This window comes from Gorilla gorilla, chromosome 11 (assembly GCF_029281585.2).
Source record: "Gorilla gorilla gorilla isolate KB3781 chromosome 11, NHGRI_mGorGor1-v2.1_pri, whole genome shotgun sequence".
Lineage (NCBI taxonomy): Eukaryota > Metazoa > Chordata > Mammalia > Primates > Hominidae > Gorilla > Gorilla gorilla.
In genome coordinates, this window is record NC_073235.2 from 142,092,582 (window position 1) to 142,106,182 (window position 13,601).

Here is a 13,601-nt window from a genome sequence, read left to right on the forward strand (position 1 = left end):
ATTATACAGCAACTGAGTGTCAACTGATAGAAACTTTCAGACAGCTACTTAACCACACTCATAAATAAAACCTGCAAAATTTGCACCTTCTTTCACCTAGTGATTGCAATTTTAGAACCTCATTCAAAGAGACAAACATGGATGCTGATAAACATTTAGCTAAAAGGTCCACAGAAACAATGGTTGGTTGGGATGAATATGTATGCATATATCACCAAAAATAAGGGGTTTTATATCATGGAAAGAAATTCACTTTATAGTTTCAAGGGAAAAGAAAGACAAGAAGACCTCATTACAATGTGATGTAATTTTTACAAATGAAAGCATTTATAGACACAAAAACAATGAGGAAAAATGTGTCCTAAGTGGAAAATGAGAGATTCTTGTTTTCTTTTGCTCACTTGTTTTCTTAATTCTTCAGTGAACATGTTTTCCTTTTGTAAAAAATAATTATTTAAAAAAATTCAAGAAGGACATGAAGTTCACTAAGGAGACAGCAAGGTCTGAGAGCCTCTGTCAATCGGGCACGAGCCGGGGGCTGTAGGACAGATGTGGGAGGTGCAGCCTGGGCTGCAGTGGAGGGAGCAGGGGTGGGGTAGTTCAGGGCTCTTCTCACAGCCCTAAAACTTTCTTTTTATTATTATTATTATACTTTAAGTTCAAGGATACATGTGCACAATGTGCAGGTTTGTTACATATGTATACATGTGCCATGTTGGTGTGCTGCACCCGTTAACTCGTCATTTACATTAGATATGTAATGCTGTCCCTCCCCCCTCTCCCCACCCCACGACAGGCCCCGATGTGTGATGTTCCCCAGCCTGTGTCCACGTGTTCTCATTGCTCAATTCCCCCCTATGAGTGATGCTCACTATTCACAATAGCAAAGACTTGGAACCAACCCAAATGTCCATCAGTGATAGACTGGATTATGAAAACGTGGCATAGATACACCATGGAATACTATGCAACCATAAAAAAGGATGAGTTCATGCCTTTGTAGGGACATGGATGAAGCTGGAAACCATCATTCTGAGCAAACTATCACAAGGACAGAAAATTACAGCCCTAAGACTTTCAACTCTTCCATATCTTTCAGCGGACCCTCTGCCCTGCAACACTTTATCCCAAGACCTGCTCCAGATAGGGATGACACAACCAGGTCATTGAAATAAGTAGCAAGAGACCAACAAAACAGCTGGTGATGGACGCTCCCCTGGCTCCCCTTGCCCAGCTTTCAGCCTTGGGTGACTGATTGAATGGAAGTGAACTTGACCAACAGACCCAGTCAAAAGCTACCAAAGTTGGCTTGAGATTTTTGCTTTAGTTTATATTTTTTCAGGTAAAATATTGGGGTCATTAGCATGTAAGGAGGAGCCGAAGTCACTACAGGGGGTGAGGCCAGGTAGGGAGTGGCTAGAAATGGCAGGAGCAGTGGAGTCCAGGAAGAAAAGAGAGAAGAGGCCGAGAGCTGAGAGGCTGGAGGCTGGGGGACTGGGAAAAAGTCCTCCGGATGAGGCCTTTGCTGTTCAGGGAAGTAAGTTTGCACGTGATTGCTATCTGAGGAATTTAAGTGCCAACTACCTTAGCTCAGGTCCAAAAGCAGAGCCTGATACAAGGACACAGGTGCAGCAGGGGTTTGGGAGGAGGCCCCAGGAGGCAGGAGTGACAGACCTGGGGGCTGGAGATGGGACAGGAAAGGAAGGACAGCCAGTCCTGGGCTGTGATGTGCAGTTGGCCAGACTGTTCATCTTTGAGAAGGAGGAGGAAGCATTTTTCCATCAGCTCCCAAACACCAGTGGTCAAGCGCTGCCCCACAGGGGTTAAGTAAGGCCCCCCATGCTTCCAGGCTGGGCAAGCAGGAGTTCTGAGAGAGCCCCCCAAACACCCCACTCTGAGCATCAGAGAATCTCTGGGAAAGGAGAGAAGAGAGGCACCACAGGCCAAGGGGAGGAGCCACCAGGGCGCATCTGCGGGGCCCAGGGAGCACTGGCCATGGAAGCGTGGCTGGGATGAGAGGGAGCTCCAGCTACTAGAAGGGGCGCTGAGGCGAGGCCAGAGGCCAGGTCTCCTGCTGTTCCAGGAGGTGCTACAGACCCTGGAAGGCTCAGAGGCATCAGCTGGGTAGCTACCACGGTCACCAAGCAAACATGAAGTGAGGAGCGTCTGACGAGCTGGTGGGGGAGACCCAAGGCAAAAAGTTTTATGTGTGGCTCCTCGACTTCCCGCAGGCAGCATCCCCATAAGTCCATCCTAAGTGGAAAATGCTTCGAATACACCGAACCTGCCAAGCACCATGGCTCAGCCTCAACACCTAACCTGCCAAGCGTCATGGCTCAGCCTCGCCTGCCTCCAGTGGGTTCAGAACCCATGCATTAGCCTACAGTGGGACAAAATCATCTTACACAAGCCTGTTTTATAATAAAGGGTTGAGCACCTCACGTCACTCATTGAACACTGTAAATTAGGTCAAAACTGCAACAGGCCAAGTCAGACCCTCCTGAGTCGGGACTGTCTGTATTTTCCTCTTAGTACAGGAGACCGGGGTAGGTCTGTGGCCAGGGCGGAGGCGTGGGGGAAGTGCCCCTGAGAGAGTCCCAGGGACGAATGTGGAGGACGCCGTGGGAGTGCCAGGCCCGTCCCGAGCGTGTGTGGCACGTGGCAAGCGTCAGGCAGAGGCTCACACATCTCGTGTCTAAATACTATAAATAAAAGGGCAAATTCAGCCAATAGACTGTGACGAGGAAAGTGCCCATCCTCCTCCTGCCACACTCGTCCCGCTGTAACCGTCTGGAATTTAAAATCCTCAGGGGCCTCAGGATTCTGCCTCAGAGGGAGCTGCAGTCAGCCTCTGCCTTGTTCCTTTCTCCTTTTGCCACTGGCCTTGTCTTGCACTCCAAGGAGCCTGTCTTCCATGCCCAGCCTGATTCAAGCTCTACCCACACTCCCAGACAGCCACTCCTTGGCCTCCCTGCAGACCTGAGTGTGGCAGCCCCGTGCCACAGTCTGCCTTTGGGCCATGGACCTCAGAATAGGCCCGTGCCTGTTTGGAAATGGCTTCGGGTCATCTGGATGTGGAATCCTGGGCCCCTGTCACCTGGAGCATGGGTCCCCGAGCAACACCCAAGATGGTCGCAGCGACTTCTCAGCTAGAGAGAAAGATACCCTGGAGGGGCCAGATAGCCTGCTTCAATAGCACAGGTCCTGGAACAGGAGGCCAGGTCAGGACCCTCGTGCTCAGGTCTCAGATGGGCTCTGAAAACCCCAAGCAGGAAGATCCTCAAACAGGAGGGGGCCTCTGAAAGAAAGAGGAGGGGGTGAGAATGGGCAGAGATGAGTCTACAGGTGAGGGCAGGAGGCTGAGGATGGCAGCCTTATGTTTATAATAGACATGGTCCTGAGCTGAGACCCAGGAGTAAAGACAGGGTGATGACAACAATAATCAACACGTGATGTGCTTGCTATGAGCCAGGTGCTGCGGGAGTGGCATTGGCAGGGTATTGAAGAGAGAGCTGAGCAGGCTATTAGAAAGCATTGCTAGCCAGGTGCTGTGGCTCATGCCTGTAATCCCAGCACTTTGGGAGGCCGAGGTGGGCGGATCACGAGGTCAGGAGATCGAGACCATCCTGGCTAACACGGTGAAACCGTGTCTCTACTAAAAATACAAAAAATTAGCCAGGCACGGTGGTGGGCGCCTGTAGTCCCAGCTACTCGGGAGACTGAGGCAGAAGAATGGTGTGAACCCGAGAGGCGGAGCTTGTACTGAGCCGAGATCACGCCACTGCACTCTAGCCTGGGCGACAGAGCGAGACTTGGTCTCAAAAAAAAAAAAAAAAAGCATTGCTGAGTGGTGCTGAGGGCCCACCCAGTCAAATGCAGTGTTTGTAATGGCACCAGGGTCATTTATCTTTTCTGGTAGCACTGAGAAGGCCAGCTGCAAAATTCTTGTATTGTTGGATAGATGCAAGGTTGGTGGTAGGGCTGAAGGACAAAGGAGCAAAGCCCTAGGGGTACTAGCTATGGTGGTGGGCATGACTCACTGTGAGGTCCAGGCCGCAGAGGACAGGAAGGGCAAAAGGGCAGAGTTGGATGAGAAAAGGGCAGAGGTAAGGACCTGGAGGTTGCAGTGAGCTCAGTGCCCGGGCTGAGTAGCTGTAGCCCAGAGACTTGTGGAAAGACATTATTATTTTCAGCTTAAGATTTCAGCGGTAGGGGAGAGGGCAAAGCTCAGGATCCTGGCAAGGGGGCTGACTCGCTTACCTGGAAACATTCTCATTACAAAGGACCTAGGAGTGCTGCCTAAAAGGCTGCGTTTTGAAGAACACATGGCTGAGTATATACAAGCAGGTAAGGGAACTCCGTAAAGACGAGAAATCTCCTAAACTGATGCCTTAGGAAAAAGCCCTTCCTGATACCTCTAACTCAGGGGCTGAGGCGTTTGAATTCTATATCCTTAGTGAAAGGACAGACTAGAAAATAATCTGCCCAGTGGAACACAGAGACAATGAGGAAGGGCATCTGTTTCCGCTTTGGTTCTGGGTGGGGAAAAGGCTTCTTGCACATTTGTAGCAGGGCCTACCCTCACTTGGGTTTGATACATGCTACCTGCACAATCCAGGAACTCTCAGGCCCCAAAAGTAACATGAAAAGTAGTCCAGGTGTAGGATACTCTCAGAACTTCTGGCAGAAGCAAACAGTGGCAATGAGGGTAACACCCTCAACCTAGGTTACACGGGATTCCCAGGAATAGAGCCTCACGCAAAATGAGCTTACGACTGAAAATGACAGGATGTAAAGGTTTTATATAAATATGTAAAATGTTATGTAAGTTTATAAAACCCAAAGGAAACAATTCACCATGAGCAAGAGTCAGCAGATGAAGAACAGGATGATGCCTCCAGCCAAGGCACTGGGATTATAAGAGAGCTTAAAAATAAATGTTAGAAATTGCTAAAGGCATCAAGGAAGTTACATTGACTATGAACCAAAGAATAAGACACTAAGAAAAAGAAGAGTGGAATTTTTCAAGGAACCAAGTAAAACATCTGGATATGAGAAATGTAGTCATTAAAATTAAAAATTCGGTGGGGAAAATAAAAAGCATCTTAGAAAACCTTATTAGCAACTTGTTAAATGGACCCAAGGAATTTATCCAAATGCAGACCACAGGATAACAGATATGGAAGCATCTCTTTTTTACTAGGAGAGTGGTGGCCATGTGGGTGCTTGGGACAGATCTCCATTACCTGGAAGTGTGGCCTGCGAATGGCTTACAGCTGTGTCCTTCTCCAGAGAGCTGTCGTTGGTCAAAGGGGAGTCACCTCACCTGGAAATGCTTGGGAGGTTACCTCTCTCCACTCCCAGATGGCCAGTGTCTGACCCCTAGGGATAGGAAGCCCAGGTCCCTGTGCAGCAAGTCATGCTCCTGAGCTCCCCATGGGCTCAGGCTGAGCCTTGGCTGGCTTGAGCCTAAATCACGACCTTTCCTAACTTCCCCCCACGCCTGCTGTGCACTGTCCTTCCCCTGGCCCTACTCCCTGCACTGCCATCCTCCCTTCACTTCCTGGCAGGGTCCTCCCTGCGAGTAATCCTCGAGAAGGCATTTGTACAGCAGCCCTCACCTCACCCTCAGCCTCTTGGGTATCTGATCTAGAACAAGGCATTCCAGGAGGAGAGAATGGAGGAGGAGCAAGATAATGGCTGAGAAGTTCTTAGCATTACGGAAGGAGGGGGATCCTCAGGCTCAGGAAGTCCTGCGAGCCCTGAGGATGGTAAGTAACATATTGATACACTGGACCTATGGTAGGAACACTGCCCAATGCCAATGCAAAGAAAGCTTTCCTAAAAGCAGCCACAAAGAAATGGCAGGTGGCCTCCTGAGGAATGATCACTGGACTGATGGCAGACTATTTGTTTTTTGGGTTTTGTTTTTTTTGTTTGTTTGTTTGTTTTCTGAGACATAATCTCACTCTGGCACCCAGGCTGAAGTACAATGGCCTAATCATGGCTCACTGCAGCCTTGAACTCTTGGGCTCAAGTGATCCTCCCACTTCATCACCCTCCCAAATAGCTGGGACTACAGGCACACACCACCATGCTTGGCTAATTTTTTAATTCTTAGTTTTAGTAGCTTCTGCAGTTGGAGAGCAAACTCTGCTGAAAATCAGGCCCAAGCTTGGATTACAAAGTGATAGAGGCTGAGTTCATACTCCAGCAAGCTTCTGGTGTTAAAGTCAAGGGTAGGGTCCTTGGTGGGGAAAGAGTGGGATCCTAGATGTAGGAGAGGAACGTTTCAGAGGATGCGTGTGAGGTCTTGGAACCTCCAGACTCTCCTACGGGCCCCAGGCCAGCACGAGTGGCCTTCCCCATGCCAGAGCAGAGACTCGCTCAGCACCTATAGGGTTTGCAAAGCCTTGGCTCAGGCAGTTCCTCCCAAGGTGAGGAGCCACCTTCCCTACCTTCCCTCATTGCTTCTAGGGTGACTGTCAGCTCCTCCCTGGATCAGGCAGGAGGCTTACAGCCCCAGCTACAGGAAAAAAGGGATTATTTAACAGAAACTTGGGAGCTAACAAATATAACACGGGCAGGAACAGGAGCATAGATCCCGAGGGTGCCGATGGGAGCAGCACAGACCCAAGAGAGAGAAGACGTAGTCATGTAGGTCCCCCTCTGTGACTCAGGATTTCACACCCCAGTGAGGACACGGAGAACTGGAACTGATGGGTTGCCAGAATGTTTCTTGAAGCATGGAGACAATGGCCAACAGTGGTGGAGGGGAGCCGCCAGGCCTGCCTTGGGGGTCAGTAAGGAAGGGGTCAGGAAGTCCAAGAGGTGGGCGCACTGAGAGAGATTGATCACATGAAGTTCCCACAAGGGACACAGGACTCTCTCTGCATTCAGGTGGCAAGAAAAGAACTTTTAGAAGAGGTGTGAGCATCACTGAGAAAGCTGGAGGTGTCTGTCTTCAGTAGGACAGGGCAGAAGAGGGAGGGCCTTGATGAACCTGAGTCCTCGCGTGTTCTTGGGAGTGGCAGGATCCTGAATAGCAGGGGCAGTGGCAGTTCACCATCTGGGGCAAGGTGCACATAATTTCCATGACGGGCAGCAAGCCAGGACAGCAGATAAGGTGCTCAATTCATAGGTGTTGGTGGTGATGCCAACAGACCAGGGAGGTCCTGGGGGGCCGAGAGACAGCAGCCAATGGGGGCACTACTTTCTAACATAGAATCAATAAAGGCTAGAGGTGGGTGGACAGAGGCTGGTGTCAGCTGCCACAAGGAAAATCACAACCCCTCACCCGATGGCCAGACCTGAGTCAGTTCTCAGCCACCAGTCCAGCGATGGAGGTCCTGAGGCACCACAGCCAGTTAATAGACTAGCTCTTTTCCCTGTGCTTCTCCACAGGACCTCCAGCCAGAGTAACTGCCCCTTGTGGAGCAGGGAAGATCCAGGCCTCGGGAGAACTGCTGCGTACAGGATTGAGCTGACACTGAAATGAGAGGTGCCCCTACAATCCTTGTTTGAGAAGGGCACACACAGTGCAGGTGGTACCTGAGTCTTGCTGTGTGAGTTATCTATGGCTGCATAACAAACTCAACGCTTAAAATAACCCTCATGAATGATTTCTTTTGTGTCCGTGGGCCAGGAGTCTGGGTCCTCTGTGCAGTCTCACCAGGCTGAAATCAAGGCGTCGGTCAGGACTGAGTTCTCATCTGAGGTTCGGGGTCCTCTTCCGAGTTCACTCGTGGTGGTAGAATTCGATTCCTTGTGGTTGCAGGACTGAAGCTCCTGCTTTCTTGCTGGTGGTCAGCCAGGGCCTGTTCTGAGCTCTTACAGGCCACTTGCAATTCTTTGCCACCTGTCCGCTCCACGACCAAGCAGTCTGCTTCTGCCTGGCCAGGAGGAGGCTCCCTCCAGCTCAGCATCCCTCTGATGTCTTTTGAGTTCACCTGATTAGTTCAGTGTCACCCAGGACAATCTCCCTTTGACTGTCTCAAAGCCCACTGATTAGGGATGTTAATGACACCTGCAGAATCCTTTCTGACATACAATGTAATGAAGGGTTGCAGACCATGCCACCCCAAAATACATCACTTTGGTAAAGGATCATTTCGAGCTAAAGGCACCTTAAAACAGCAGACACAGGAAGGGTGCTCTGACCTCTCCACTGATTCCTGAAAACAGGAGATAAAACCTGTGTGAAAGATGCCCTCCCTGTCCCAGCAGAAAAAGAAATGTTCTTCAGTGGAAGTCAGAGCTGAGAAAATGCTGTACAAATGGATCTTGTTAAAATAATTCTTATCTTCTTTTGGCATCCCACATAATTTAGTTACTTTCCTGCAATTGCCTCTCTTTGCTCAAGCAAGTACAGAAACATTGTGGTTTTGCCGGTTCTTTCTGTTCATTTCCTAATGAGGTTTCCTGTGTTACATAAAATTTAGATTAAATAAATCGGTATGCTTTTCTGCTGTTAATGTGTCTTATGCCAACTGAATTCTCAGGCCTATCTGGGAACCCTAAGAGGTAGAAGTAGAGTGTTGCCTCTCCTATGGTTGCATAATTGCGGGAGGGATATCCCATCATATTTGCAAATCCTGCCATCCGTCACTATGCGCCAGAATCTTGGTGCCCTCGAAGAATTCTCCTTCCCACACCACGTCCGTCACAGTGGGTCTAAGGGATCTGCAGACCTCCCTGTGCTCACTTCTCCAGCCCTTGACTATATGTGGTACGGATTCACTGGTATATGTTAATATTTGTTTTGTGACCTGATGTATGGTCACAGCCGGTGTTTGTCAATGTTTCATGTATGCCTGAGAAGAACGTGTTTCCTAATTTAGGAGTGCAAAATTATTATTATTATTATTATTATTATTATTATTATTATTATTATTATTTTGAGACAGAGTCTCGCTCTGTCACCCAGGCTGGAGTGCAGTGGCACAATCTCTGCTCACTGCAACCTCTGCTACCTGGGTTCAAGAGATTCTCCTGACTCAGCCTCCCAAGTAGCTGGGACTACAGGCACACACCACCACGCACAGCTAATTTTTGTAACTTTTAGTAGAGACAAGATTTCACCATGTTGGCCAGGCTGTTCTCAAACTCCTGACCTCACGTGATCCGCCTGCCTCAGCCTCCCTAAGTGCTGGGATTACAGGCATGAGCCACCACATCTGGCCAAAATTATTTTGATATGTAAACATTAGTTTAAGCTTAGGATGGATGTATTTAGTAGATTGCAGAGCCTTCACCTCTTGGGCAACAGGTATCATGATAGGAAAGGCCCAGTGTAAGCCCTTGAATTGGCCTCCCTGCTCTCTGTAGCCCTGCCCTGGCCAAGACAATAAATTAGTTGCAAGAAAATGGAGTGCAAAGACATTGTGTGAGTAAATCTAAGCAGGCATGAGCTATAGCACACATGATATAAGATAAGGTGATGGGTGGTGTCTGGCATACAATAATATAGCTTATAAGGCATGAGGGGACGTTGGAGTTGAAGGTCTCTGCATTCCTAGTATTGGTAGGAAGTATACATTTATATGTTGTTAAGCAAAAAATGTTTGTTCAAATTTTTAAAGAAAACACTAAACCACTTGAAATAAAATATATAACTTCCAAAGCAGCAGAGGGGACAGAAAAAAAGAAGGGAGAAAAAGAGGTGGGAAGATCAATCAATCCAAATGGGGGAAAACAAAAGAGGCATAGAAAGAGTAGGGTAAAACCAAAAGTGAAACTGGGAAATATGTCCAAATATATCAGTATTCACAATGAATGTAAATGGACTAAATTTGCCAGTTAAAGACAGATTGCCAGGTTGGGCTTAAAAATAAAAGCCATCTCCCTATTTTTTTTTTTTTTTACCAGCGATAGCATGAAACATGAAAATTCTGCAAAGCTAATAGTCTGAGCGGGGCAAAAAAATGATGTTCTTAGCCAACACAAATCACAAGAAGTATCTGTTGTTATAATGTCAGTCAAAATTGACCCAAAGGAAAGAAAACATTTTTGGAGATAAAGGTGGCCACTGCATAAGGGTAAGAGGGACAATTCACCAGGAAGATAAATCAATTTAAACTTTTTGCATTTAGTGATTTAGCCCCAAAATAATATAAAGAAAAAATTTTTAAAATTCTAAGGAGAAATTTATAAATCCATAATATTGGAGAATACTACTCATTTGATAACTGATATATACAAGATTTGAATTAATTAACATGGTTATACTAATGTCCCCATATCAAAAGAATCCTACACTCCTAAATGAGGAAGCACATTTTTTTTTCAGGCATTCATGGAACATATAAACACTGGCCAAGGCTACACACTAGGCCAGAAGGCAAATCTCAACACATTTCAAAGAATTGATATCATACAGAATATATTCTCTTACCAAACTGTGATAGGGCTAGAAATCAATGGCAAAAAGATGACATCAAGAGAATCTATAGGCAAACTATTTGAACTGATAGGGAAGCTCAGGAAGTTTTCCAGACGTAAGATCCATACATCAAAATTCATCGTATTTCTATACACAGAAACACTTAGAATTCTAAAGACACCATTTACAGTGCAAAAACTTCATGATGCCTAGGGATAGACCTAACAAAACTTGTAAAAGATATTTGTGGAAACAGTTGTGAAACTTATTGAAATATATTTTAAATGGAACCAAATAACTGATGGTATACACCAAATTTCATCAATTCTGAAACATGCATTTTTTCACATTTTTAACATCTCAGAAATCAAATATGTATTAAAATTAACTGTGTCATAGTTTCGTGTCATAGATCAATTGGCAGCACTTTCTGTTTCCTCATAGCACCTAAAATAATGGTGCATCTTTTACTTGATGGCATCTCGGATTCAATTAAATGAATACCATATCCATGGATGGAAAAGCTGAAAATTGTAAAAAATGATGATTCTCTTCAATGCATTTTAAAACCTCAATACAATTTTTGGCAAATCACTTCTGAAAATCATTAAATAGCAAAGAGCTGAGAATAGGCAAGGCAATTTTGATAAATAACATAGTGGTGGAGGGGAGGTGTTTTAACCAAATGTCAAGATCTATTCTAAGCTTTAGGAATTGTGCCACATGGCCTTGGCACAGGAATAGACAAATAGAGCGGCATAACAGAACAGGGTCCAGGCAGCAGCACATGTATGTATGGAAACTTGATCTATGACAGAGATTGCATTACGGAGCAGAGGAGAAAGACGACTAAATCATTGATACTTGGACAATGGGTTCTCCATATTAAACAAAAGAAAAATAAAATTACATTTCACATCAAACACATAAACTTGGCAGAAAAATAATCTATATACGAAAAAGTAAAACTTCAGAGTCTTAGAAGGAAATGGGGTAGGAATAGTTTTACGTCCCGTGAAAAGATTTCTTTCATAGCACACAGAAGCCAGAAGCCATAAAGGAAAATATTAACAAATTTGACATCACTGTTCAATATCATTAGCCATTGGGGAAATGCAAATTCAAACCACAATGCGCTGCCACTTCACATCTATCTGCTTGGCTGAAAGAAAACGCAGTGGAGACTATGAGGCTGATGGGGATGCAGAACAACTGCTGCTCTCACGCCTGGCTGATGGGAATGCAAAGTGGTGCAGCCAATCCAAAAAAATGGCGTCTTGTTGCATTGCAGTTTTTTCCCATTGGTAAACATCCACCTACCGTATATATGATCCAGTGATATGGTTTGGCTGTGTCCCCACCCAAACCTCATCTTGAATTGTACCGCCCACAATTTCCATGTGTTGTGGGAGGGACCCGTGGGAGGTAATTGAATCATGGGGGTGGATCTTTCCCATGCTGTTTTTGTGATAGTAAGTGTCATGAGATCTGACGGTTTGGTTTTTTTGTTTTTTGGTGTTTTTTTCCGTATATGTGTGTGTGACAGAGTTTTGCTCTTGTTGCCCAGGCTGGACTGCGATGGCACGATCTTGGCTCACCACAACTTCTGCCTCCCGGGTTCAAGCGATTCTCTCAGCCTCCTGAGTAGCTAGGATTACAGGCATGTGCCACCATGCCCAGGTAATTTTGCATTTTTAGTAGAGATGGGGTTTCTCCATGTTGGTCAGGCTGGTCTCAAACTCCCAACCTCAGGTGATCTGCCCACCTCGGCCTCCCAAAGTTTTGGGATTACAGGCATGAGCCACCACACCTGGCCGACCTGAAGGTTTTATAAAGGGGAGTTTCCCTGCACAAGCGCTCTTCTTTTGTCTGCTGCCATGTAACACATGCCTTTCACCTTCCGAGATGATTGTGAGGCCTCCCCAGCCACATGCAACTGTGAGTCCATTAAACCTCTTTTTCCTTATAAATTACCCAGTCTTGGATATGACTAATACACCCAGCAATCCTGTTCCTCTGTATTTACCCTAGAGAAATGAAAACATGTGCTCCACAAAAATCTATATGAAAATGTCTATCATAGTTTTATTCATAATAGCCACAAACTGGAAACAACCCTAAGGTCTTTCAGTGACTGAGTGGATAAACAGAGTGGTCCATCCATGCAGCGGAACACTACACAACAAAGAGGAATAAATGATTTTGGATACATATGATAACAAGCACGGACACATGTGGTCATTAACTCTTCTACTTGTCTCTAAGCTTGGAATATTTAACATTGGTATCCAAAATAAAATACACACATACATACATAATAAATGTGGAGGACAGCTCAAAGATCAAAATCTTTCTCTTTCAAGATTTTGTTAGTATTCAGACAGCCAGTGGTTTACCCAGTGCCCACCTTCCACAGTGGTCAAGCAACTCTGACGCCTCCTCTCTTTTCCATTGATGAACTTTCTCACCTCGCACAGTTCATGACCCTCAACAAATTATGTCGGAAGGACAACTTCACTTCTGTGATCTGGAAAAGACAAAAATTCTATGTTATTTCTTTTTTTTCTTTTTTCTTTTTTTGAGACAGAGTCTTGCTCTGTCACCCAGCCTGGAGTGCAGGGGTGCAATATCTGTTCACTGCAAACTCCACCTCCCAAGTTCAAGCAATTCTCCTGCCTCAGCCTCCCAAGTAGCTGGAATTACAGGCGTGCACCACTACACCTGGCTAATTTTTGTATTTTTGGTAGAGACGGGGTTTCACCATGTTGGCCAGGCTGATCTTGAACTCCTGACCTCGCGTGATCCACCCGCCTTGGTCTCCCAAAGTGCTGGGATTACGGGCGTGAGCCACGGCGCCCGGCCAAATTCTATGTTATTTCTTAATCGTGTTTAGAAGCATTGCCAGTTGCACAATTGAAACTCATAACATTTCTTTGGGTATCAGTCTTAAGAATTAAATTCTGTGGAGACTATTGAAGTCAATTATTTTTGTATGAAAATCAAATTACATTTTTCACTAACAAGTAGTTTCTAGGACACAAAAGAAATTCCAAACTGTCATAATGAAAATTGGAATAAATGTGTATAAGTGTGGGCAAATAGTTAACGTTACTTTTCAAGTGCCCACGATGCTCTAAATTCATTTTGTTGAGAAAGAAGCCACTTAATATGATAAATCATGTTTCATCAGGATTTCACTTTTAAGTGGAAATATTATTTG